We start from the raw sequence: 26134 nt of genomic DNA on the forward strand, positions 1-26134 counted from the left end.
CTTGTCAAGAAGAAGAAAGAAGGTATATCTGATATACATGTTATAGATGTTTATCTCAACTGGTTCTCGTTCTAGTACCTGGGTATTTGATCTTGGTTCGGTTGCTCATATTTGTAACTCGAAAACAGGAACTAAATAATAAACGAAGGCTCTTGAAAGATGAAGTGACGATCTTGGCGTTGGAAATGGATCCAAAGTCGATGTGATCGCTGTCGGCACACTTCCTCTACATCTACCTTCGGGATTAGTTTTAAGCCTAAATAATTGTTATTTTGTACCCGCGTTGAGCATGAACATTATTTCTGGATCTTGTTTAATGCAAGACGGTTATTCATTCAAGTCTGAGAATAATGGTTGTTCTATTTTTATGAATAATATCTTTTATGGTCGAGCACCTGAAAAGAATGGCTTATTTCTGTTAGATCTCGATAGTAGTGATACGCATATACATAACATTGATGCTAAGCGAATTAAATTGAATGATAATTCTACTTATATGTGTAGTCGTCTTGGTCATATTGGAGTGAAACGCATGAAGAAACTCCATACCGATGGATTACTTGAATCACTTGACTTTGAGTCACTTGATAGATGCGAAGCATGTCTAATGGGAAAAATGACTAAGACTCCATTTTCTGGTATGATGGAGCGAGCTACTGACTTATTGGAAATCATACATACCGATGTGTGCGGACCAATGAGTGTAGCATCGCGCGGTGGTTATCGTTATGTTCTAACCTTCACTGATGATCTGAGTAGATATGGGTATATCTATTTCATGAAACATAAATCCGAAACTTTCGAGAAGTTTAAGGAATTTCAAAGTGAAGTAGAAAATCAACGTAACAAGAAGATTAAATTTCTACGATCTGATCGCGGAGGTGAATATCTGAGTTATGAGTTTGGCATGCATTTAAAGAAATGCGGAATACTTTCACAATTGACACCGCCGGGAACACCACAGCGAAACGGTGTGTCCGAACGTCGTAATCGAACTCTCTTAGATATGGTTCGTTATATGATGTCTCTTACTGATTTGCCATTATCATTTTGGAGTTATGCATTAGAGACAGCTGCATTCACTTTAAATAGAGCACCATCAAAATCCGTAGAAACGACACCGTATGAATTATGGTTTAATAAGAAACCTAAGCTGTCGTTCCTTAAAGTTTGGGGTTGCGAAGCCTATGTAAAGAAGTTACAACCGGACAAGCTAGAACCCAAAGCGGAGAAATGCGTCTTCATAGGATACCCTAAGGAAACTATAGGGTACACTTTCTATCACAGATCCGAAGGCAAAATCTTTCTTGAGAAAGAATTTCTCACTAAAGAAGTGACTGGAAGAAAAGTAGAACTCGATGAGATTGATGAATCTTTACTCATTGATCAGAGTAGCACAGTACCGGAAATTGTACATGTACCGCCTACACCAGCAACAGAGGAAGCTAATGATAATGATCATGAAACTTCGAATGAGGAAACTACTGAACCTCGCAGATCGACAAGGGAACGTGCCACTCCTGATTGGTATGATCCTTGTCTAAATGTCATGATTGTGGACAACAATGATGAGGACCCTACGACGTATGAAGAAGCGATGATGAGCCCAGATTCCAACAAATGGCAAGAAGCCATGAAATCCGAAATGGGATCCATGTATGATAACAAAGTATGGACTTTGGTAGACTTACCTGATAGCCGCAAGGCTATCGAGAATAAATGGATCTTCAAGAGAAAAACAGATGCTGATGGTAATATTACTGTCTATAAAGCTCGACTTGTCACAAAGGGTTTCCGACAAATTCAAGGAGTTGACTACGATGAGACTTTCTCACCTGTAGCGAAGCTAAAATCTGTGGGGATTTTGTTAGCAATAGCTGCATTTTTCGATTATGAGATTTGGCAGATGGATGTCAAAACGGCGTTCCTTAATGGAGACATTGAGGACGAGTTGTATATGGTACAACCCAAAGGTTTTGTCGATCCTAAAAATGCTGACAAAGTATGCAAACTTCAGCGTTCAATTTATGGACTGAAGCAAGCATCAAGAAGTTGGAACCGACGCTTTGATAAGGTGATCAAAGACTTCGGGTTTATACAGTGTCATGGAGAGGCCTGTATTTACAAGAAAGTGAGTGGGAGCTCTGTAGCATTCCTGATATTATATGTAGATGACATATTATTGATTGGGAATGATATAGAACTATTAAGCAGTGTAAAAGGTTATTTGAATAATAGTTTTTCAATGAAAGACCTTGGTGAAGCATCGTATATATTAGGCATCAAGATTTATAGAGATAGATCAAGACGCCTAATAGGGCTATCATAGAGTACATACCTGGACAAGATTCTAAAGAAGTTTAGAATGGACGAAAGTAAGAAAGGGTTTTTACCTATGTTACCAGGAAAGGTCTTGAGTAAGACTCAAGGACCGGCTACGACAGAAGAAAGAGAAAGGATGAGTAATATCCCCTATGCCTCGGCAGTAGGATCTATCATGTATGCCATGCTATGTACTAGACCGGATATAGCACATGCTGTTAGTTTGACTAGCAGATATCAAAGTGATCCAGGAATGGAACACTAGACAGCGGTCAAGAATATCCTGAAGTACTTGAAAAGAACTAAGGATATGTTTCTTTGTTATGGAGGTGACCAAGAGCTCGTTGTGGCGGTTACACCGATGCAAGTTGGAACACGATCCTGATGACTCTAAGTCACAATGCAGGTACGTGTTTATATTGAATGGTGCTGGCGATAAGCTGGGCAAGCTCGAAGCGGTGCACGGTGGCGAAGTCTTCAACGAGAATCAGAGTACATAAGCGGCTTGAGGCTTCATCAGAAGCGGTATGGATGAAGAGGTTCATTGTAGAGCTCGGTGTGGTTCCTAGTGCATTGGACCCACTAGTCATCTACTGTGACAACATGGGTGCCATCGCCAATGCACAAGAACCAAGGTCACACAAGAGGCTGAAGCATATCAAGCTGCGTTACCACTCGATTCGCGAGTACATCGAAGATGGAGAAGTAAAGATTTGCAAAGTACACACTGATCTGAATATAGCAGATCCGTTGACTAAAGCTCTCCCTAGGGCAAAGCATGACCAACACCAGAATGCCATGGGTGTTAGGTACATTACAATGTAATCTAGATTATTGACTCTAGTGCAAGTGGGAGACTGAAGGAGATATGCCCTAGAGGCAATAATAAAGTGGTTATTATATATCTTTATGTTTATGATAAATGTTTATATACCATGCTATAATTGTATTAACCGAAACATTGATACATGTGTGATATGTAAACAACAAAGAGTCCCTAGTATGCCTCTTAACTAGCTTGTTGATTGATGGATGATTAGTTTCATAATCATGAACATTGAATGTTATTAATAACAAGGTTATATCATTGTATGAATGATGTAATGGACACACCCAATTAAGCGTAGCATAAGATCACGTCATTAAGTTATTTGCTATAAGCTTTCGATACATAGTTACCTAGTCCTTATGACCATGAGATCATGTAAATCACTTATACCGGAAAGGTACTTTGATTACATCAAACGCCACTGCGTAAATGGGTGGTTATAAAGGTGGGATTAAGTATCCGGAAAGTATGAGTTGAGGCATATGGATCGACAGTGGGATTTGTCCATCCCGATGACGGATAGATATACTCTGGGCCCTCTCGGTGGAATGTCGTCTAATGTCTTGCAAGCATATGAATAAGTTCATAAGAGACCACATACCACGGTACGAGTAAAGAGTACTTGTCAGGAGACGAGGTTGAACAAGGTATAGAGTGATACCGATGATCAAACCTTGGACAAGTAAAATATCGTGTGACAAAGGGAATTGGTATCGTATGTGAATGGTTCATTCGATCACTAAAGTCATCGTTGAATATGTGGGAGCCATTATGGATCTCCAGATCCCATTATTGGTTATTGGTCGGAGTGAGTACTCAACCATGTCCGCATAGTTCGCGAACCGTAGGGTGACACACTTAAGGTTGGATGTTGAAATGGTAGAACTTGAATATGGAATGGAGTTTGAATATTTGTTTGGAGTCCCGGATGAGATCCCGGACATCACGAGGAGTTCCGGAATGGTCCGGAGAATAAGATTCATATATAGGAAGTCATTTTATAAGAATTAAAATGATCCGGAAGGTTCTACGGAAGGTTCTAGAAAAGTCCGGAAGAAATCACTAAGGAAGGCGGAGTCCCAGAGGGACTCCACCTCCCATGGCCGGCCAACCCTAGGAAGGGGGAGTCCACCTTGGGCTCCACCAAGGTGGCCGGCCACCCCCTCCCAAGGAAGGGTGGGAATCCCACCTCTAGTGGGAGTCCTAGCTTGGGTAGGTTTCATGTGATATGGAAGGTTTTGGTTTGGGGTCTTATTCGAAGACTTGTAGACCAACTCTTGGGTGTTCCACCTATATAATGAGGGCCAAGGGGAGGGGGCCGGCCACCCCAAGACCACAAGGTGGCCGCACCCCCTAGTGGCCGGCGCCCCCCTCTCCCAAACCCTAGTGGCCCTCTCTCCTCCACCACATCCCGCACGCTTAGCGAAGCTCCGCCGGGTTTCTCCACCACCACCGACACCACGCCGTCGTGCTGCCGGATTAAAGAGGAGCTACTACTTCCGCTGCCCGCTGGAACGGGGAGGTGGACGTCGTCTTCATCAACAACCGAACGTGTGACCGAGTACGGAGGTGCTGCCCGTTCGTGGCGCCGTGATCAAGATCTTCTACGCGCTTTTGCAAGCGGCAAGTGAACGTCTACCGCAGCAACAAGAGCCTCATCTTGTAGGCTTTGGAATCTCTTCAAGGGTGAGACTCGATAATCCCCTCGTTGCTACCGTCTTCTAGATTGCATCTTGGCTTGGATTGCGTGTTCGCGGTAGGAAATTTTTTGTTTTCTATGCAACGAATCCCTACAGGTTTTAACTTCTTTTTGTATATAAATGGGATTTTTAGCTTCTTTTTGTATATATATTTCTAGCTTACGCCTTTTCCTCCTGAAACAATACCTGGCAAGCTGACATGTGCCATTATTGATACTTTTAGGTATTTTCAGAGAGCTGCTCCTATAGTTACCGGGCAGCATATTTCAGTACTCTAGGCGAGAGATCCAAGCTATTGTTCAGATATCACAACAGCTTACTGCTCATATTGCCTATGAAGTGGAGCACATGTTCTGGTGGTGTGAGAATTTCCCCCCTAGCCTCACAGTAGTTTATTACTCTCTTTGTTACCCATCAGCCAACATAGTAAGTTAAGTTGGTAAGTAATGATAAAGCAATGTTGTGGATAGACTTGGTAGTTTATACTCTCATCTATTGTTGGTTTTAATTCAAGTCTATTGATCTGCATAGATTTTCTGGTTGTTTGACGGCCGTGTGAGTATATTTTCTAATTGTTCTGCGTAGAGTATCGTTTTTCACTAATATTTTGTCCATCTAATGATATATACTCCGTATTTAATAACGTGACATTGAGTTTTTAAGTTCTTACATTGGTAGATTTTTCCCTTTTGTCCAATTTGGGTACATCCTACCCTATGTGCCATTTACCGCCCTAAAACTACGGTATTTTACATTGGTGCTTGTTGAGCTGAAAATACGATGGCAACTTCATTGTAAATGTGATGCCCATACCATTGTGCAATTATGACAGATAACGGGTCTTTATGGCAAACTGCATTGATGGTAGGAAGAAAAATATGCGAGGAACATAAAGGAATTTTTGATGCTGGTGCTTCATCTGCAAGGAGCTCAGGATGGCCTTGTATATGTGGCGCTCGAGCATCAGATGGTTCACTTTGCAAGAGTCATGCTGCCTCTATACCATCTACCGAACAATAGACATGGTTTCATTTATCCATTTGTTTGTGTTGTAATAAAGTTTCAGTTAGAAATTTCAAAAGTACACTGATTATTCCATTTACAAGGTGCCTTTCCTTCCAACAATAAAAAATAGGATGATAAGAATGCAGAGTTGGTAGATAACTAGATATAGTGTGCCTTGTATATGTGACTTTGGTAGTTAAATCATCTTGGTACATTTTCCCTTGATTTTGTTCTGGAATCAAGTTCAGAAGTTCTCAAGCAGTCTAGCTGATGCCATGTGCTTTATTGCTTTGGATTTTCATTCAGCTTGTATACGGATCTGCTTCTGGTGACCCCTTGCGGTTTAAAAGAGCTGTGGGCCATAAGGATCTCTACTATATCGATGACAGGGAGGTCGACTTCAAAGAGGCAAGGACATTTTAATTCATGCATGAATCAGATAAATTTACACTTTATTTTGACAATGAATTGGAAATATGTCTACCACATGCAGATTATTGAAGCTCATCTACCGAAAACTCCTCTCGACACATCAGCTGTAGCTCACTGGCTAGCTATTGAGGGCATCCTCCAGCCTGCAATTCTCTCATGCTTCGGATCATTTAGCTTCCATTGGTTTCCATGTTCATTGGAAATCTCCTCTCGCTGATATTATTTTTTCTGTCGGCTTGCTCACCTATCTGTTCTCCGTGGAATTTACTATATTATATGAACTCTCTTTTGTTGATTTTTTTAATTTGTTACCACTCCTATGATCTTACTGCAAAGCAGCTATTTGATGCTGAATAGCACATAGTTTGGTAAAACACTGGGATGACCTTTTTTTGAATATTATCTTGTCCCACTTAAAGGTTTCTTAGCTATTGGGGTTCTTTGTTGGTTCACTGTGAAAAGAAAAAATGTATGATTTATGACATATCCAAAATAACCAGCTTAGTGAAGCATAATGAAGATCCTGAGGGAAGGAAGGAAACTATGCACAAAGAAATTAGCCCAGGTGCTATAGGTTTGTAAAGTAGTAGTAGCTTATGCGGGATAGCTGCGGTTTGTTGACTGGGAACCAGAGCCTCAGTGTTAGTAATGTTGTTACTTAAGATAGGAAATAATAGCTTAAAAAATTATCCCAAGCAATACATTTGTAAAGTAGTAGCGGCTTACACAGAAAGTTGCAATATGTGCCTACCTATTTTTCTTCTTCACTTCTTGCTATACAGATTCTATATTTTCCTTACAATGGCTGGGCTATTTACATGCTATTTTTTTGTGCTGTTGTGGTGCCTAATTACTATTCTCGCACTTCTTTCGCTTCTTCATTTACATCTCTTTAATTATCATTACAGTTTTGAAATTTAAATGGTCGACTCAAGTTGCAAAATCAAAATACTACTTTTAAGATGGTGACTGCTATCATTTTGTACTGATATCATGTTTACCGTGAATTTTTCCCCAGCTAATGTACACTGATGATAGTGTGGATTATTTCTACTCTGTTAATGATGTAGTATCATATTTCCCTGAGATCTGATAATAGTGTGGATTATTTCCACTATGTGTTTTTTTGAACCTTTTATTTTTCATATGTCAAGGGCTAAAGAGTAAATAAAGAAGTGACTTCATATTACTTTTATTTCCACTCTGTTACTGATGTAGTATCATATTTCCCTGAGATCTGATAATACATCGTCCTGATAAAATGATCAATGCATGGGCCTGAAATTTCAGACATGTGCCAATTAATTCATTTAGGCGAAGCTGAATTCTGCTATAAAGCATGGCCATCAGATTATACTACAAAATAAGCATCATTTCGTCTTCTATGTACTCAATATTCAACTTTTTATACACCTCCCATTCAATACAATTGTATCATGTATCCCAATATTTTTGTAGTTGGATGATTTATTTTACACTTAGATGTCAATGATTAAATCATTTGTTCTTATTATGTACTCAATGTTCTTACTATGCATGTTTGTGACTTAAAATCACCCGAGTGAATCTCAATAAGAAAAGGTAAAATTTACAGCTTAAGTCTCGTCTTGATTCTGCCATTGTGCGAGTGGCGCAACGGGTCATCTGCCCAGGCACTGTGCTTGCCGGCGCCTTGGCTGCTCCGCCTAGCGCTCTGGTCATCTACACTGTTTTCCCTGATGTGGACTAACTGATGTGCAATGTGCTCGTGATGGATGTCATGCTTGTCGTTAACGGCTCCGAGTTCTGTGGCAACAGTCTACGGATACACATGTCAGGTAGTTAATTCACCCTACGGACACTCCTTGGTTCTTGTTGTTTCACATGAAAATGCATCACCAATATTTTAAACAGATAATTGTTTGCTCAAAAATTTGCATGCTGTGTCATTTTTTAAAGACATACTTTATATTGTGGTGTACTTAACTGCAATGTCTCGCTTCACACTTGATGACTTGCACTCAGAATTTAAACCATAAGTGTTTTAGCGTATTTTAGTAGATCCATCTGTTATGAACTTTTGATATTCCGCTTCGTATGAATCTCACCTATTTTATGAGCTAATAAGTTCTGACCTAGATTGACTAGCAAATGCCGCGCGGACTGGGGAATTTGAGACAGTGGTGCAAGGCGCCTGACTGTCTTCTCTGTTATGTTTTCTATTCAGTTCTCCAGTAGGATACTGTCCATTTTTTCCAAGTTCAAGGCTACAATATTTTTTGGTGTGCTCTCGGTGGCGTCTCTGCTATATGGTAATAAAACAGATTTATAGGAGTTGGTTCTCACATGAGAGCAACAAATAGAGTATTTGAGTGTTTCTCTAAAATATACCTTCTGAGTTCATTTAAGATGTTCCTGTGAAATAGAGTACTTTGTTCTATGCTTTTATGTTGTTTGATATATTTTTTAATTTGTCATCTTCATGGTTTTTAAGACGTCTGCTTTGCGACACTTAGCTGATGAGGCGCCCCTGACAGCGCCTTCCAAATTTGTCCGCTTTCGGCGCTTAGGCACCTGCTTAGGCTCCAGAGTGTGGGGTAGAACATTTTAGGACCCCTTACTGCCTTTAAAAAGCATGGTCATATTTTAGAAATATTAGAGCTCAGCTAGAATAAGGTATGAAGAGCTTGATGAAATTTATCCGCGATTGGTGAATAGGTCTAATGGTTTGTAGCTATGCCTAGAAATCTTGAATGTATGATTGAAATAATTTTTCTGAATAGCTTAGGTATCCAAATAGTAAGACAATACTGTAGTTGGCTGATGCAAAGCTACATAGCGAAAAAGACTGCTTAGTTGATTGATTACATCGCCGCAAGTTTTCTGTTGATCTAACCAATGAATGGACATGTTTGATATACCTAAAACAAATTAACGAAAACTAAACTGCCATTTAGTGGAAGGCCACCTTTGATGCGGCGGGCGAGCGCATTCTGTGTCACTCCACCTGTATGTTCTCTGTTCATTTATTTTAAGCAATCTGTAGAGCATTCAATAGAACTGTCAAAAGAGTGCCAGTTTAGTATATGTTGATTTCTGGGCCATCATATTACAAAGTTAATTCAACTGTGAATTTATAATGGAATGAGACACTTTGAAAAGGTGGGTGTGGCCTTCGACACGGCGTGCGAGCGCCTTCTCTTGATGTCGCTGTGGTGGGGGTTTTGACAAGTCTGTGGTCAGCGTCGTATATATTCTTGTTATGGGGCTAGATATTTGGCATATACATCAGTTTTATGTCTTGCTTGCATTGTATATATTCTTGTTCTGGTGCTAGATCTTTGGCTGTGAGGTCCTATTGATCTGTTAGTTCTAGGAAATAAATGAATACAAAGGTGTGGATTTTATCTATTCACCTGGTGTTTTCAGGTTTGAGCTTGCAACTGAATCTAAAGATTGCTTTTGTGGATGGGTAAAACAGAAAGTCTGAAACTGCATAATATAAGTATCGATGCCACTGTTTGCATGTTCGGTGTGCTTTGGGTTGAATCTGGGATGATTTTTATGCAGACGATTGTGGTGAGATTGAGATTGGTATCCCCTTTTGTCCATGATGGTGCTTTTGCTGAATGTGCTTCCAACCTGTGTGCATGTCGAGCTGGTACCTCTCCCTCCCCATGTAGAAGCAGCCTGTGAGCTCCAATGTCACAACTTGAAAGACAAGAATAATAGTTCAGAACTTCAGATAAAGATGGGCGCAATAATTATATTTATAAAACATGGCAACCATAATTCTATGGAGGAAAGTTGGCAATAACGATTCTGTGGAAGTTATATCCACAGATGCTCCAAATAGTATGATTGTTAGATCAGATATTGTAGTCATTAGTTGGCCACAGTTTGATGATAACTTACTATATCCAGAGGAAAATGGAAACTGTGTGATTGTACTCTTATTCTGTCTTAACAAGGGATTTGTTCGATGCAGGACAAGAACCAATTGCATATCTTGGTCCACGTAAGTGGAACACGGCTGCAAAAGGCCCACAATATGCGAAGATTTGGAATGGCTCATTCAACGAATCTGTGCAGAGGGAGCTCTACCTAGCATTCAGCATAGTCTCATTTGCCTAAGGATATTCTGTTCTTCCCGAAATGCTTCGCCTGCGTCAAAGGCTTGTGGACCCAGTACGTCTGACACGCCAACCTTGGAGTCCTTGCCAAATTGGCTCAGCTGCTTGAATGCGTGTCTCAAGCTGTGAATGTAAGGAATATGTGGAGCAGATGGAGGCTCATGGTTGGAGCCATGAACACCAAGGTACGGATGGGCATCATCACTAGCTGTGTCTCTTGGTGGGCAATCTTGCTGCTGTGTTGGATTGAATGTTTCGGTTTTAACATGAAATGGAAGAGTATGGGACTGTTTGAATTTTGCTGGATGTAGAAGCTCCTGTAACTCACATGAACATGTAGTGATACATCTTGTCTTTAGCATGTAAATCTTAGGATACTGTCGAGCCTTTGTAGTCCGCACTGTAACATTAGTCATGAGGACCCATTGCCATAGTTTTGAGCAGCTGGAGACACAACATAAGCCCTTGCACTATTTTAAAACATGTAACCTGCTATTGAAGTATTTACAGCTGTCTTGTATATTAATAAAAGGTGAAGATATTTCAGCATCTGTTTCCATGTACTCCCTCCGCTCGCAATTAATCGACGCGGGGTAGGTAGTAGTACCAGCAGATATAGAAAGTGTAAAACCGATACCGATTGCTTCAGCAGGAACTCTGGAATTTTCACCGACACTGCAAAGAATCCCATAGGGTCTAATTTGATGGAAAACTGGAATTTTCAGCACATATTAGTTTTTTGTTGCTTCACAGAAAATCCCATTTTTTTAACTAATAAAATGAAAAATATTTTTTGTGACAAAAATTGGAAACACCTCCATGCACAATTTGGGCAAATTATGACCGAGTGTGACATGGATATGGCTATCACCATAATCATTTGGGTACAAAGGTGTGGAGCCATTGGGTGTTCAAAAGGTTTCCATGCTCCTGAGTTTGTTCAAAAGCATCTAAAACTCAAGCACCCCGACTTGGTATCTAAAACTCACTGTGTTGACTTCGGGAGTTCAAGATGATATCTACGGCCAAAATTACATGAATTATGAATCAGTGTAATCAGATAGAACAAAAAAATTATACCCCTCTTCTTTAAAATGTGTCAAAACATGATGTTTCTCCTCTTGTTTCTTTTTGATGCAATCCAAATGCCTTAGGTGGAGTACCAGTTATACCTTAACAAGTGAGAATCTCTATACCATTTTATTTTTTCCCTTTCTACTGATATGCTTCTCAATCTTTTTGATGCAGTTAATTTCATGTGGAAGGCATTGTACTCATCATTAGCTCCCATGCGTTCCACTGCAGACATTCTTTCTTCAGTCAAGAGTGCATTAGACCAGATGGACTTTGTTCCACTGCACAGTCCTAGAGTACAACGGCTCAATATTGGCTGACAGTTGGTTAAAGCTGAAACATGCCATTTGCGTTCATATTCTGCGAATTAGTCATTTTGTGGAAGTGAACCTACTCCATATGATTACGAAACCATCTACTTAGTACGTTTAGCAATTGTTTTGTTTCTCTTGTTCCTTTTCCACTTGAAACAAAATATGTCATAATATGGCATGCATCGATCGCTATAAGAAATCATAGATTGTACATCTATTGATCAGTTAAGTGTGACATTGCATAAATAATCATGTGATTAACCTTAGATTTTTTGTGTTAGAACGAAGTCAATAGAGAGGAATGTTAGGCGCTAAAACTAAATACTTATTTGACTGTTTTTCTCATCATAGATTATGTTGTGAGGAGCAGATATTGGCAATTGATGAAAAAGTTTGGTTATTTTTTTTGTTGGGATGAATTGACTTGGAAGGAAAATCAAGCTCTTTGACATTTGTTGTCGTGAGAGTAAAGCCTATGCATTTACCAGTGAATTTGTACATACTTATACTTATATTGTTTACTGAGCTTTCTATATATGTATTTTGATGATGTATATATAAAATCTTGAACCAAACCTTTTGTCTTGAAGTAGATACATTTTTTCTAGGATTAGTAATTGTCCTTTTATCCTTTTTTTATTGTACTACCTCTTTTGCTACAATAACAATAATTTGGTGAGGAGCTTATACAAAAGCATTGAAAAAAATACGAAATCGTACAAAATTATGAATGTGAGATACTAAAACAGTTAATTTCTGGATTAATTCTTAATATTAAAATAAGCTAAAACGTATAATTTAAATTCTGACTTGACTTTGCCTTTTGCGCGATAGCGCAACAGGTCATCTAGTTTTAATAGAAACCAAAATATTTGGTATTCAATTTTTTTTTGGTAAACCTTATGTAGGTCAACCATTTGAGAAAGGGTAAAACCCATCTCAAGATCATATTAATAGCATTGATAAAAATAGAATAAGAGAGGTAGGTTTAACAACCATAATAGAAATTTTGGCATGACCTATTGAAAGATAGATCAAGTAGAGGGATTGGTTTGTCTTGTTAGCTTTTCTTGGAACATCACAAGAGGAAGGGGATGAACCAAAAGAGAAGAAGGAGGAAAACAACAAGCAAACAAAAAGGAAGCCAAAACCAAATGTAATTTTATAAAAGCCAAAGGTGGTGATATGTATGAATGCAACATGATGGTATGATAACAATGCAAGAAAGGTAAAAGGGACTAAGGTGTTACTCTTGGGATGTTACAATCTCCTTGTAATAGTCCTCAACGGACTTGAAGCTTTGCTTGAGTTGAGTGACCTTGTTGAAAAGGTCACGTTTGTGGTGGATGGGCACAAAGCATTTTTGCATGACTTATTTCATCTCTTCCCATGTGTCAATGGGCTCTAAGTCATCTTTTTCCCGCTTCTTGTTTACTTCTTCCCACCAAACATTTGCATATCCTTCAAACTCAAGTGATGCCATGGCTACTTTCTTTGCTTCGGAGAAGTTGTGTATGCGGAAGATCTTGTCAACCTTGAGTACCCAAGATAAGTATGCATTGGGGTCTTCCTCTCCTTGGAACTTGGGCATGGTGAACTTTAGCTTCCAAAAGATTTCTTCCTCATTACGGTCATTGCGTCTAGGAGGTGGTCTTTCTTCACCATTGTCTTGACGTTGTTGAAGTTGAGGTTGTGGACCTTGAGCATCTCGATTGTTGTTTCTATTTTGTTGATGAGGAGGTGATCTTCCATGACCTTGATATTGATCATCATTGTTGTGGCGGCGTCGAGGCATCACACTTTCTTCACTTGATGCTTGGTGAAGACTTGACTCCTCATTTCTCTCCCTAGGAGGTGATCTTCTACCATGAGGTCGATCATCATGATGGCGACAATTATCTTGACCTTGAGGATGTGGTGCACCATTACATTGAGGTTGAACAACATTGATGATTTGGCGCTCTTGTTGCGCTTTCCTTTGTTCCTCTTCATGAAGGTGTTGCCTTCTAGCTTGAGCTTCTCGTGCTTGTCGTTGCCATTCTTGTTCTTCAAGTGCTTGTTGTTCATTGCGGATACGCTCTTGTTCCCTTGCTCGAACTAGCTCTTGATCATGTCGTAGGAGTTCTTGCTCTTGTTGGAATTGAGCATGAAGAGTCTCTTGTTGAAGGCGCTCTTCTTCAAGGCGTTGACGTTCTTGGACAAGTCGAAGTCGAGCTTGCTCCGCTTCTTGAGCTTGTTGGTGAAGCACTTGAGCATCCACATTATGGTGGCGTGGGTCTTCATTGGAATCATGGTGAGACGGTGTAGGAGCTCGTGACCTTGAACTTTGAGAGCGCGAAGACCTTGAGTGGTGTCTTCTATTGTCTTGACGGTTGAGTGTATGAAGGATATTGTCCAACGCCGTCTTCATCTCTCTTGTTTCTTGACCTTGTATGGCGAGTGTTGCTTTCAACTCTTTTCCTTGAGCTTCAATCTTCTCATGGAGGTCTTGAACTTGGTTATTGAGGTCTATCCTTTGCACTTGAGCTCTTTCTTCATAGCGGAGGGTGGTATCTTCCATCATTGCTTCGAATTCATTGAGCTTGGAGTCGACGGCTTGAGTAGCTATCCAATGCTGGTTCCGCGTCATCGGTAGTTGGTTCCCTTCTCCACTAGACATGGTTACAACTAAAACAAGAACTATGTGGTGGGTGGTTAGGAGAAACTACCAAAAGTGTCAAAACTTGCAAACCAAAATCGAAAAAGGTGTTTCAAGTCGGAGGACAACCGATATGTATGCACACACACAAAACCAAAAACTATATATGGTGTTAGGTATCACTACAAGAAAATTTGCCATGGTCGACGAAGTTGAAGTCGCGCCGTGGTTGCTGGTGCACCATGGCCGACGATTTTGGGTCTCTCTGTGGCGTATGTCAAAACTTTTTTCTCTCATTTTTGAGGCCACCTAGCCCGACACTACAAGAAAAGTTGCCATGGCCGACGAAGTTGAAGTCGCGCCGTGGTTGCTGGTGTACCATGGCCGACGATTTTGGGTCTGTCCGTTGTGCATGTCAAAACGTTTTTTTCTCGTTTTTGAGGCCACCTAGCCCAACGAAACTGGCCAAAACGTTGCGTATGGTGGCCCGGGACGTGGTGCATCTCGAATTCTCGGGTTCGCCGGCCGAGTCAACGCAATTCCGCACCGCCGAGGGATGTAGGGCCGAGATGGCAGCCTCTCTGGCATTGTTTTTTTTCTCGATCGCGCCATCTCGTTCAACGCTCTCCGATCGAGCCGTTTATGATGCAGGATCATGGGTCCCGCATGTCATCCTCTATGAACCAAAATTCTTTCTATTCTTGGATTTTTTTTGACACCCTGATTTCTGGCTACTTCCTTTTTCTTTTGATCCCTTGCCGCCTTGGAAACGTTGAGACCGCTGCTGCTAATTGGGACCCGCATGTCATCCTCTATGAGCAATCAACTTTCTTTTCTTGGAGTTTTTTTTGGCACCTCAAATTTGGTCACTTGCCTTTTTCTTTCGATCCCCTGCCGCCTCTCAAACGGTGATACCGCTGCTGCTAAATGGGACCCGCATGTCATCCTCTATGTACTATAAAACTTTCTTTTCTTGGATTTTTTTTGGCACCTCATATTTGGTCACTTGCCTTTTACTTTCGATCCCCTGCCGCCTCTCAAACGGTGATACCGCTGCTGCTAAATGGGACCCGCATGTCATCCTCTATGTACTATAAAACTTTCTTTTCTTGAATTTTTTTTGGAACCTCATATTTGGTCACTTGCCTTTTTCTTTCGATCCCGTGCAGCCTCTCAAACAGTGATACCGCTGCTGCTAAATGGGGCCCGCATGTCATCCTCTTTGTACAATCAAGTTTCTTTTCTTGAATTATTTTTGGCTCCTGATATTTGGTCACTTGCATTTTTCTTTCGATCTCATGCCACGTTGAGGACCCTGCAGGCTCATGGGACCCGCATGTCATCCTCTATGTACTATAAAACTTTCTTTTCTTGGATTTTTTTGGCACCTCATATTTGGTCACTTGCCTTTTTCTTTCGATCCTCGGCGCTTCTCAAACGGTGATACCGCTGCTAAATGGGACCCGCATGTCATCCTCTATGTACACTCAAGTTTCTTTTCTTGAATTATTTTTGGCTCCTGATATTTGGTCACTTGCATTTTTCTTTCGATCTCATGCCACGTTTGAAACGTTGAGGAACCTGCTGGCTCATGGGACCCGCACGTCATCCTCTATGTGCTATAAAAGTTTATTTTCTTGTGTTTTTTTTCACCCTCTGATTTTTGGCTATTTCCTTTTCCTTTTGAACCCCTGCCGCCTTGGAAACGTTGAGTAAGCTGCTGACTCATGGGACCCGCATGTCATCCTCTATGTACAATCAACTTTCTTTTTCTTTTGATCTCAAGCCGCATTTGAAACGTTGAGACCGCTGCTGCTAATTGGGACCCGCATGTCATCCTCTATGTACAATAAAGTTTTTTTTCTTGGATTATCTTTGGCTCCTGATATTTTGTCACTTGCCTTTTTCTTTCGATCTCATGCCGCCTTTGAAATGTTGAGTAAGCTGCTGACTAATGGGTCCCGCATGTCATCCTCTACGAACAATAAAAGTTTCCTTTCTTGGAGTTATTTTTGACCCCTAATTTCTGGCTATTTGCCTTTTTCTTTTGATCTCCTGCCCCCCTTTGAAACGATGAGGACGCTGTTGGCAGGTCGGTCCCACATGTCATCCTCTGTGAACAATAAAAGTTTCCTTTGATGGATTTATTTTGAACCCCTAATTAATTTCGGGATATTTCCTTTTTTTTCTTTGATCCCCTGCCGCCTTGGAATCGTTGAGGATGCTGCTGCCTCATGGGTCCCGCATGTCATCCTCTCAGAACGGTAAATGTTTTTTTTCTTGGATTTTGTTTACCAAATGATTTTTGGCTAATTTTTCTTTTGATCTCCTGCCGCCTTTAAAACGTTGAGGACGCTGCTGGCTCACAGGTCCCACATGTCAGCCTCTATGAACAATAAACGCTGAGGATGCTGCTGCCTCATGGGTCCCGCATGTCATCCTCTTAGAACGAAAATGTTTCTTTTCTTGGATTTTGTACCAACATATTTTTCGTTTATTTTTTCTTTCCATCCCCTGCCGCCTTTAAAACGTTGACGACGCTGCTGGCTCATGGGTCCCCGATGTCAGCCTCCCCGTATAAGAAACATATGATATCTTGATTATTTTGCAGACAATAAACAGTGTATTGCGCTCTGAGCTATTTCAAACGGAAAATTAAATCTTTATTTTTACATAAACAAACTTATATGTTGAATCTCCTTGTTTTTTTGTATTTGCAAAGCATAGGACTTTCCTGTTTTTTTTAGAAAATTCAGAACTTTCCTGTTTTGGAGTGGGCTGAAATTGTACGAGTCAAAAGGCCAAGCAGGATAGTTCGAAGGCACAGATGTCCAGATGCAGCCCAATTGAAATCTTTCTTCTTGGATTTTTTTCACCCCCTGATTTCTGGCTACTTCATTTTTCTTTTGGTTCTGTGCCGCCTTGGAAATGTTGAGACCGCTGCTGCAAAATGGAACCCGCATGTCATCCTCTACGTACAATAAAATTTCTTTTCTTGGATTTTTTTTGGCTACTGATATTTGGTCACTTGCCTTTTTCTTTCGATCCCGTGCAGCCTCTCAAACGGTGATACCGCTGCTTCTAAATGGGACCCGCATGTCATCCTCTATGTACAATCAAGTTTCTTTTCTTGAATTATTTTTGGCTACTGATATTTGGTCACTTGCCTTTTTCTTTCGATCTCATGCCACGTTTGAAATGTTGAGGAACCTGCAGGATCATGGGACCCGCATGTCATCCTCTATGTACTATAAAACTTTCTTTTCTTGAATTATTTTTGGCTCCTCATATTTGGTCACTTGCCTTTTTCTTTCGATCTCATTCCACGTTTGAAACGTTGAGGAACCTGCTGGCTCATGGGACCCGCATGTCATCCTCTATGTACTATAAAAATTCATTTTCTTTGTTTTTTTTCACCCTCTGATTTTTGGCTATTTCCTTTTTCTTTTGATCCCCTGCCGCCTTGGAAACGTTGAGTAAGCTGCTAGCTCATGGGACCCGCATGTCATCCTCTATGTCCATCAACTTTATTTTCTTGGATTTTTTTTGACCCCCTAATTTCTGGCTACTTTCTTTTTGTTTTGATCTCAAGCCGCATTTGAAACGTTGGGACCGCTGCTGCAAAATGGGACCCGCATGTCATCCTCTATGTAAATAAAGTTTCTTTTCTTGGATTATCTTTGGCTCCTGATATTTTGTCACTTGCCTTTTTCTTTCGATCTCATGCCGCCTTTGAAACTTTAAGTAAGCTGCTGGCTCATGGGTCCCGCATGTCATCCTCTACGAACAATAAAAGTTTCCTTTCTTGGAGTTATTTTTTACCCCTAATTTCTGGCTACTTGCCTTTTTCTTTTGATCTCATGCCCCCTTTGAAACGATGAGAACGCTGTTGGCAGGTCGGTCCCACATGCCATCCTCTATGAACAATAAAACTTTCCTTTGATGGATTTATTTTGAACCCCTAATTAATTTCTGGATATTTCCTTTTTTTCTTTTGATCCCCTGAGCCTTGGAATCGTTGAGGATCTTTGCTGCGTCATGGGTCCCGCATGTCATCCTCTCAGAACAGTAAATGTTTATTTTCTTGGATTTTGAATAGCAAATGATTTTTGGCTAATTTTTTCTTTCGATCTCCTGCCGCCTTTAAAACGTTGAGGACGCTGCTGGCTCACAGGTCCCACATGTCAGCCTCTAACATTAAACGCTGAGGATGCTGCTGCCTCATGGGTCCCGCATGTTATCCTCTCAGAACGAAATTTTTTCTTTTCTTGGATTTTGTACCAACAGATTTTTGGTTTATTTTTTCTTTCCATCCCTGCCGCCTTTAAAACGTTGACGACGCTGCTGGCGCATGGGTCCCCGATGTCAGCCTCCCCGTATAAGAAACATGTGATATGTTGATTATTTTGCAGACAATAAACAGTGTATTTTGCTCTGAGCTATTGCAAAGGGATAAATTAAATCTTTATTTTTACATAAACAAACTTATATGTTGAACTCCTTGTTTTTTTTGTTTTTGCGAGGCATAGGACTTTCCTGTTTTGGAATGGGCTGAAATTGTACGAATCAAAAGGCGTCCAGTGGGATAGTTTGAAGGCCCAGATGGCCAGAAGCAGCCCAATTGAAATATTCCTTTTCTTGGATTTTTTGACACCCTTATTTCTGGCTACTTCCTTTATCTTTTGGTCATGTGCCGCCTTGGAAACATTGAGACCGCGGCTGCAAAATGGGACCCGCATGTCATCCTCTATGTACAATAGAAGTTTCTTTTCTTGGATTATTTTTCGCTCCTGGTATTTGGCACTTGTCTTTTTCTTTCGATCTAATGCCGACTTTGAAACCTTCAGACCGGTGCTGCAAAATGGGACCTGCATGTCATTCTCTATGCACAATAAAGTTTCTTTCCTTAGATTATTTTTGGCTCCTGATATTTGGTCACTTTCCTTTTCATTTCGATCTCATGCCGCCTTAGAAACGTTGAGGAAGCTACTGGCTCATGGGTCCCGCATGTCATACTCTATGAACAATAAAAGTGTCCTAAATTGGATTTATTTTTTACCCCTAATTTCTGGCTATTTGCCATTTTCTTTTGATCCCCTGCCCCCTTTGAAACGATGAGGACGCTACTGGCTGGTCGGTCCCACATCCTCTATGAACAATAAAAGTTTCCTATGATGGATTTATTTTTGACCCCTTTTGATCCCCTGCCGCCTTGGAATCATTGAGGATGCTGCTGCCTCATGTGTCCCGCATGTCAGCCTCTCAGAACGGTAAATGTTTCTTTTCTTGGATTTTATTACCAACTGATTTTTGGCCTTTGTCTTTCGATCTCCTGCCGCCTTTAACACGTTGGGGACGCTGCCGGCTCATGGGTCCCGCATGTCAGCCTCTATGAACGATAAACAATTCTTTTCTTGGAGTTATTTTGACCCCTAATTTCTAGCTATTTTGCCTTTTTTTTTTGATCCCGTGCCACCTTGGAAACGTTGAGGATGATGCTGCCACATGGGTCCTGCATGTCAATCCCCTCAGAACGATAAATATTTATTTTCTTCGATTTTTTTACCAACTGATTTTTGATTTATTTTTTCTTTCGATCCCCTGCCGCCTTTAAAACTTTGACGACGCTGCTGGCTCATGGGTCCCAATGTCAGCCTCCCCGTACAAGAAACATGTGATATCTTGTTTATTTTGTAGACAATAAAAAGTGTATTTCGCTCTGAGCTATTGCAAACGGATAAATTATATCTTTATTTTTACGTAAACAAACTAATATGTTGAATCTCCTTGTTTTTGTTTTGTTTTTGCGAAGCATAGGACTTTCCTGTTTTTGGAGTGGGCTGAAATTGTACGAGTCAAAAGGCGTCCAGCAGGTTAGAAAGCCCAGATGGCCATGCAGCCCCAGCAGGGATACATTCTTTTTCTTTTGGTCCCGTGCCGCCTTGGAAACGTTGAGGACGCTGCTGCCTCGTGGGACCCGCATGTCATCCTCTATGAACTATAAAAGTTTCTTTTCTTGAATTTTTTTTTCACCCTCTGATTTTTGGCTATTTCCTTTTTCTTTTGTTCCCCTGCCGCCTTGGAAACGTTGAGTAAGCTGCCGCCTTGGGACCCGCATGTCATCCTCTATGTACAATAAACTTTCTTTTCTTGGAGTTTTTCCCCCTAATTTCTGGCTACTTTATTTTTGACCCCTAATTTCTGGCTATTTGCCTTTTTTCGATCGCCTACCGCCTTAGAAACGTTGAGGACACTGCTGGCTCATGGGTCCCACATGTCAGCCTCTTTGTACGATAAAAGTTTCTTTTGCTGGATTTATTTTTGACCCCTAATTTCTGGCTATTTGCCTTTTTCTTTCGAGCTCCACTGCCTTTGAAACGTTGATGACGCTGCTGCAAATTGGGTCCAATATGTCAGCATCTATGTGCGATAAACCTTTCCTTTCTTGGATTTTTTTTTGGACACCTGATTTCGAGCTACTTGCCTTTTTCTTTCGATCTCCTGCCCCCTTTGAGAAACGTCGAGAACGATGCTGGTTCGTGGGTCCCACATGTCATCCTCTCTGAATGATAAATGTTGTGGCCGTGGCTGCAAGATAGGTCCCACATGTCAGCCTGACTGTTGAATAAACGTTTCCTTTCTCGAATTTATATTTGACCCCTGATTTCGGGCTACTTTGCCGTTTCTTTCGATCCCCTGCCGCCTTGTCAACGTTGAGGACACTGCTACAAAATAGGTCCCACATGTCATCCTCTATGTAGAATAAATGTTTCCTTTCTTGGTTTTTTTTTTCTTTCGATCTCTGGCCGCATTTCAATGATGAGGACGCAGGTATTGGGCCGTTATCTCCTGAGCTAGTAGGCCCACGTAAATTACCATGTAGATTGCCGTACAGTACGAGTACTTTTTTCTATCCTGAAATCTAACCGGTGGGCGCGTGCCAGACTTACGTCCCGGGCACAGCTGATGCGTAAGCTATCTGATATCAGGTGCCGTTTTCTGAAAAAATGTAACTTTTAAACCGTGCGGCGGAATTACAATCCGTTTTCACTTCTACAATCCCCACGACGAGAGCTTCGAAACTAGACCACATTTTCATATGTTTCGACGAATTTTTTAAACAAGCAACTTTGATGCGCGACAAAGCAATTTTGTTATGCAGCAAAATAACTTTGGTATGTGACAAAGCAACTTTGATATGCAACTAACATATGCACTTTTGGGTACACGAAGTCACAACTTTGATGCCCGACAACAATTTTGGTGTCAATCGGAGCATTTTCAATGTGTGACGAAGGAACTTAAGTGCCCTGCATAGCAACATTGGCGCCCGGCGACGTAGTTTTTTAACCTTGCAGAGCAACTTTGGCGTCCGACCGAGCAAATTTAGTGTCCTGCAGAGCAACTTTGGTACTCGAGAGAGCAAATTTGGTTTGTGATGGTCTAATTTTGGCGTCCATCAAAGCAACTTTGGTGTCCACCGAATAAATTTTGATGTATGGATGAGCAACTTTGGCATCCAGCGATGCAACTTTCATTGTGAATATAGATTTACGCTGTGCAGCAAAGTTGCTTTGTCCCGCACTAAAGTTGCATCGTCTTGCATTATAATTGCTTTGTCGCACGTAGAAGTTGCTTTAGAAAAAACTTTATCAAAATACATAGAAATGAGATCTAGTTTTGAAGAGCTCACCGCAAGAAATTCAAAAGTGAAAGCGGATCTTAATTTCGACATCTTGTGCAAAATTATACGATTTTGAACATTTTCACGCCTTTCCTTCTGGTACACTTACCACAGTGTACATAATCTTTTCTTTTATATCTTTTGGAGGATGGGGCATGAATTTTTCTTATTTAAGGGTTTGCCAAGATTAACCAACGAGCACGCGCGTGCTCGCTAGACGTGCCCTTTTTCTATTGGTAAGGTTTTTTTTTGAGAACTTTTTATTGGTAAGGTGGTACATAGGGGTACCCTTACCAAAAAAAATATGTGGTACATGGAGCAGCGCTGGAACCCTGATCGTTACTGAAGTCATTTGCGCCTAATAGCGCGAGCTTAGCTAATTTTTGAAGAAAAAAAAGATGTCCGGCGTGGTATTCAAAACAATGATCTTCATGTCTGCTACTCCACCAAAAAATAGACCAGCATGTATTCATCACAATACGGGTAGCTAATTTAGGAAAAATGTGTTCATCACGGGATTCAAACAAAGATCTTCATCTCTGCTAAATTTTGATTTCACCAAAAACCGAACAGCGTGTGTTCATGAGCGTGTGTTCATTACGTTAACTTCATGAACACTATGGTTTCTCTATAAAATAAGGTCACCATCCGTTCCTTTACTGAAGGCATTTGCGAAAAGTGTCTTTGGCTCATGGGCACCAGTGCTCCTGCTGTTTAAAAAAAATCAAAAATCATGCATATTTGTTTCAAAAAAATCTGGAAATAAATGCAGACATAATAAATAAAGTAACCTACAAGCGTGTAAAATTTTAATATGAAATCTTTATATTGTAGACTACACAAAAAAGACAAAATCTGTTGAAATTTGGAGATCTGAAATATGCATACCCAGATCCACACGTTTGTTATTTTTGGGTAGCCCAGAATTTTTTGTATTTGAAACTGAAATTTTGCACGCTTATGGGACAATTCATTAGCTACACCATGATTTTTTTTCTAATTTTTTTTAAACACATAAATATGTTTTTTATTTTTTTCTAAAATAGCAGGAGCACTGGTGCCCAAGAGCACCAAATCTCTTAGGCATTTGCGCCTAATAGCGCGAGCTTAGCTAATTATTGAAGAAAAAAAGATGTCCATTGTGGTATTCAGGACAAAGATCTTCATGTCTGCTACTCCACCAAACAACAGACCAGCATGTATTCATCACAATACGGGCAGCTAATTTGTGAAAAATATGTTCAGCACGGGATTCAAACAAAGATCTTCATCTCTGCAAAATTTTGATTTCACCAAAAACCGAACAACGAATGTTCATGAGGTTAAGCTCACGAACACTATGTTTTCTCTATAAAATAAGGTCACCATCCGTCTCTTATTTCTCAAGGAAAAACAGGTGGAAGTGTTGGGACGAACCACATGGGTGCTTCAGCTCTATGTTCAATCTTCTCTTTTTTGTACTGCAATCTTGAGCCTATGGCAGGACCTCCATTGACATGCATTCTGCACCAATTTGGCCTTGGACGTATCCATGTATCACGGGCGCGATTGTGGGTAGCAAAGACACAGTCAGGTTTGAACAATTGGAAATCTGGTTCTGCAGCCTCTGCGTCGATTGGCGGGGGTAGCATGAAAATTGGGTGATTGAGTCCAAGAAATAAAGAATGCCCCTTCAAATTGTTCAATCCTTCCCACCTCGCCTCTTCTACAGTGTCCAAGGTATGGGCAGATCTCAAGAAAACGTAGCACCGTACCAAAGGATAAGACCTCAGCTTGTTACCCATATGTAATATTGGAGGACCGAGGATGGGCCGATAACCCTTAACCTGAATCCACGCGAGATCAGATTCACCAGTAATGGACTCTGCTCTCATTGGTGCCAGGAACCAAGTGCGCTGGTCAGAAAATCCAAGAAATACATCTTCATCTTCATCATTATGATTATCACCATCATTATCTAATTCTTCATCATCTAATTCTTCTTCATCTAATTCGTCTTCTTCTAATTCTTCTTCTAATTCTTCTTCTTCTAATTCTTCTACATCAGCATCATTATCTTCATCGGCACCTCCATCGCCTTGAGCCACATTTTCTTCATCATCTTCCATGACAGCATCTCCCTCGATTTGAGCCAAAATTGCAGCCGCTTCTGCTTCTTCATCTTCAATGACAGGGGCGTCAATGAGACGCGGGGCTGCATGTGTCCCTGCAATGCACAAAGATCAACCACAATGCAGCAAGTAGGAACTACACTGTAAATTATCTCTTCTCTTCTATCTTCTATCTTCTATCTTCTACTACTATAAGGCACCAGTTTTGAACAAGACATGTAGCAGCAATTCCAACTGTTGGTGTCCAAAATCTAACGGTTGGGATTAGAGGTATTCGCGTGAAAAAAATACCACACCAGTGTCCACGTGTTTCTAGAACCGTCATGTTTCCATTATGAAGAAAAATCAGAGCAGTCTCACACCGATATCACACGTCCCACTTGATAGTGATTAAGAAAGGTTCCAATTTTTTGTTCATATTTCGAAACTGTATGCTCACACTTATTTTGATGGTATAACCAAATTACTAGTTGTATTGAAAGTTTGAACAACATTTAGAACGCAACTTACATCAGTATTGTGAATCGTAATTGGTCCAACATGTGCAGCATGCCATTTACTAGTTAAGACATAAAACAAAGACTCACCCCAGGTATATGGATCCCAAACCAGAACATCTCCATACGGATATGTAACTGCGTATACACGATGCAGGTGTGAACTTGTACCATATCCAGGAATGCCCATGGCATCGACATAGCTGGTTCCTTCAAAGAATTTGGGGTTTCCCAGGATCTTCCACTCCGTTTCTAGGGGCGCTTGTAGGATAGCGATCAAGTAGTCAAATACAACGATTACCTCGTAATGCCATGGCCCTGCTAGATCATCTTTGTACGGCCTCTTGACGATCCGTACTTTGAGCAGTTCCAAACTTTTATCTATTTTGTATTTGAAGATGAATGGTGGGCTGGCATTCCACCATTCACGAGTAGGGCCCAAAGAAATTCCTGCATCTTGCAGAGATGGAAGAGGTATAATAGTACCTGATATGTATATGTTGCGGATCGTCAAGAGCCCGTCCTGCTGGACAAATGCCACCTAGTCGCCGTTACAACCCACCCAGTGCATGGGTCCATGTCCATCCAGTTCCTCCTTGGTATGGATAAATGCTGGAACTGTCGGCTTGTCTAATGGCATCAGCAACGCGTGAATGCCCTGCAAATAGGATTTGTTTTAAAATTGTATATGCATGCAAGGTATTTGACAGAATGAAGAGCGGATTGTGCAGAACTGACGCACAGATGCAATGGATAAATAAAGCAATTCCGAAGAGTACATGTGCATAGTGAAGGCAGCAAACCTTACAGTACTCCCAAATTAGGTGATGATGTTGAGTCTAAATATATGCATGATGTTTGGCAGTAAGAAAAATTGATTGAAAAAACACAAGCTGAAACAAGATGAGTAAATAAATAAATACTCTTACAGTATTGTCGTGGTTGTCTGGCCATGTCTCGGGGTCGCAGTGGAGCAGGCTCGGTACACCGAACGGAACCTTATGCGCTCCGCGGATGGCATGCCGCATGCCGATCATGCCTCGAGCGAGGCGACCAGTGCTGAGGATATCCGCCCGCTCGGCTATGTTCTCCACCAGTGGGTAGTGGAGGTTGCCCCACCCCATGGACTGGTGGTAGCAATCAGGAATCTCCTCAACCTTACGCTTCTGCTTCATTGGAGTCGGTAATCTAATGCAAGGGAGAGAGGGGTGAATGGGAGAAAGAGACAGAAGAGGGTTTTTTTGGAGAAGATGCAGTAGTACTACGATACTAGGAGGTGGAGATGCGGGGCATATGTTTCCGGGGGAGAGGAACCACTATTTCCCTTCTACGGAGTAAAAAAAAAACCGCACTTGCTCATTAGAACTTGGGGCGGGGATATAGTGGTAACAGATTCCGAGGTATTGACCAACTTTC

The 26134-nt window shown here is 41.0% G+C and overlaps 1 long non-coding RNA gene across 1 annotated transcript in view; it reads left to right on the forward strand.

The window, feature by feature from the left end:
* LOC127333415 (uncharacterized) overlaps nt 1–5466 on the forward strand; it is a 31858-nt gene extending 26392 nt beyond the window's left edge. The window contains exon 3 of the long non-coding RNA XR_011750977.1: nt 5075–5466. This is a non-coding gene — a long non-coding RNA (uncharacterized lncRNA). The remainder of the gene's footprint in view (nt 1–5074) is intronic.
* Nucleotides 5467–26134: the final 20668 nt, after the last annotated feature.

This window comes from Lolium perenne, chromosome 2 (genome assembly GCF_019359855.2).
Source record: "Lolium perenne isolate Kyuss_39 chromosome 2, Kyuss_2.0, whole genome shotgun sequence".
In the NCBI taxonomy this organism is placed as follows: Eukaryota; Viridiplantae; Streptophyta; class Magnoliopsida; order Poales; family Poaceae; genus Lolium; species Lolium perenne.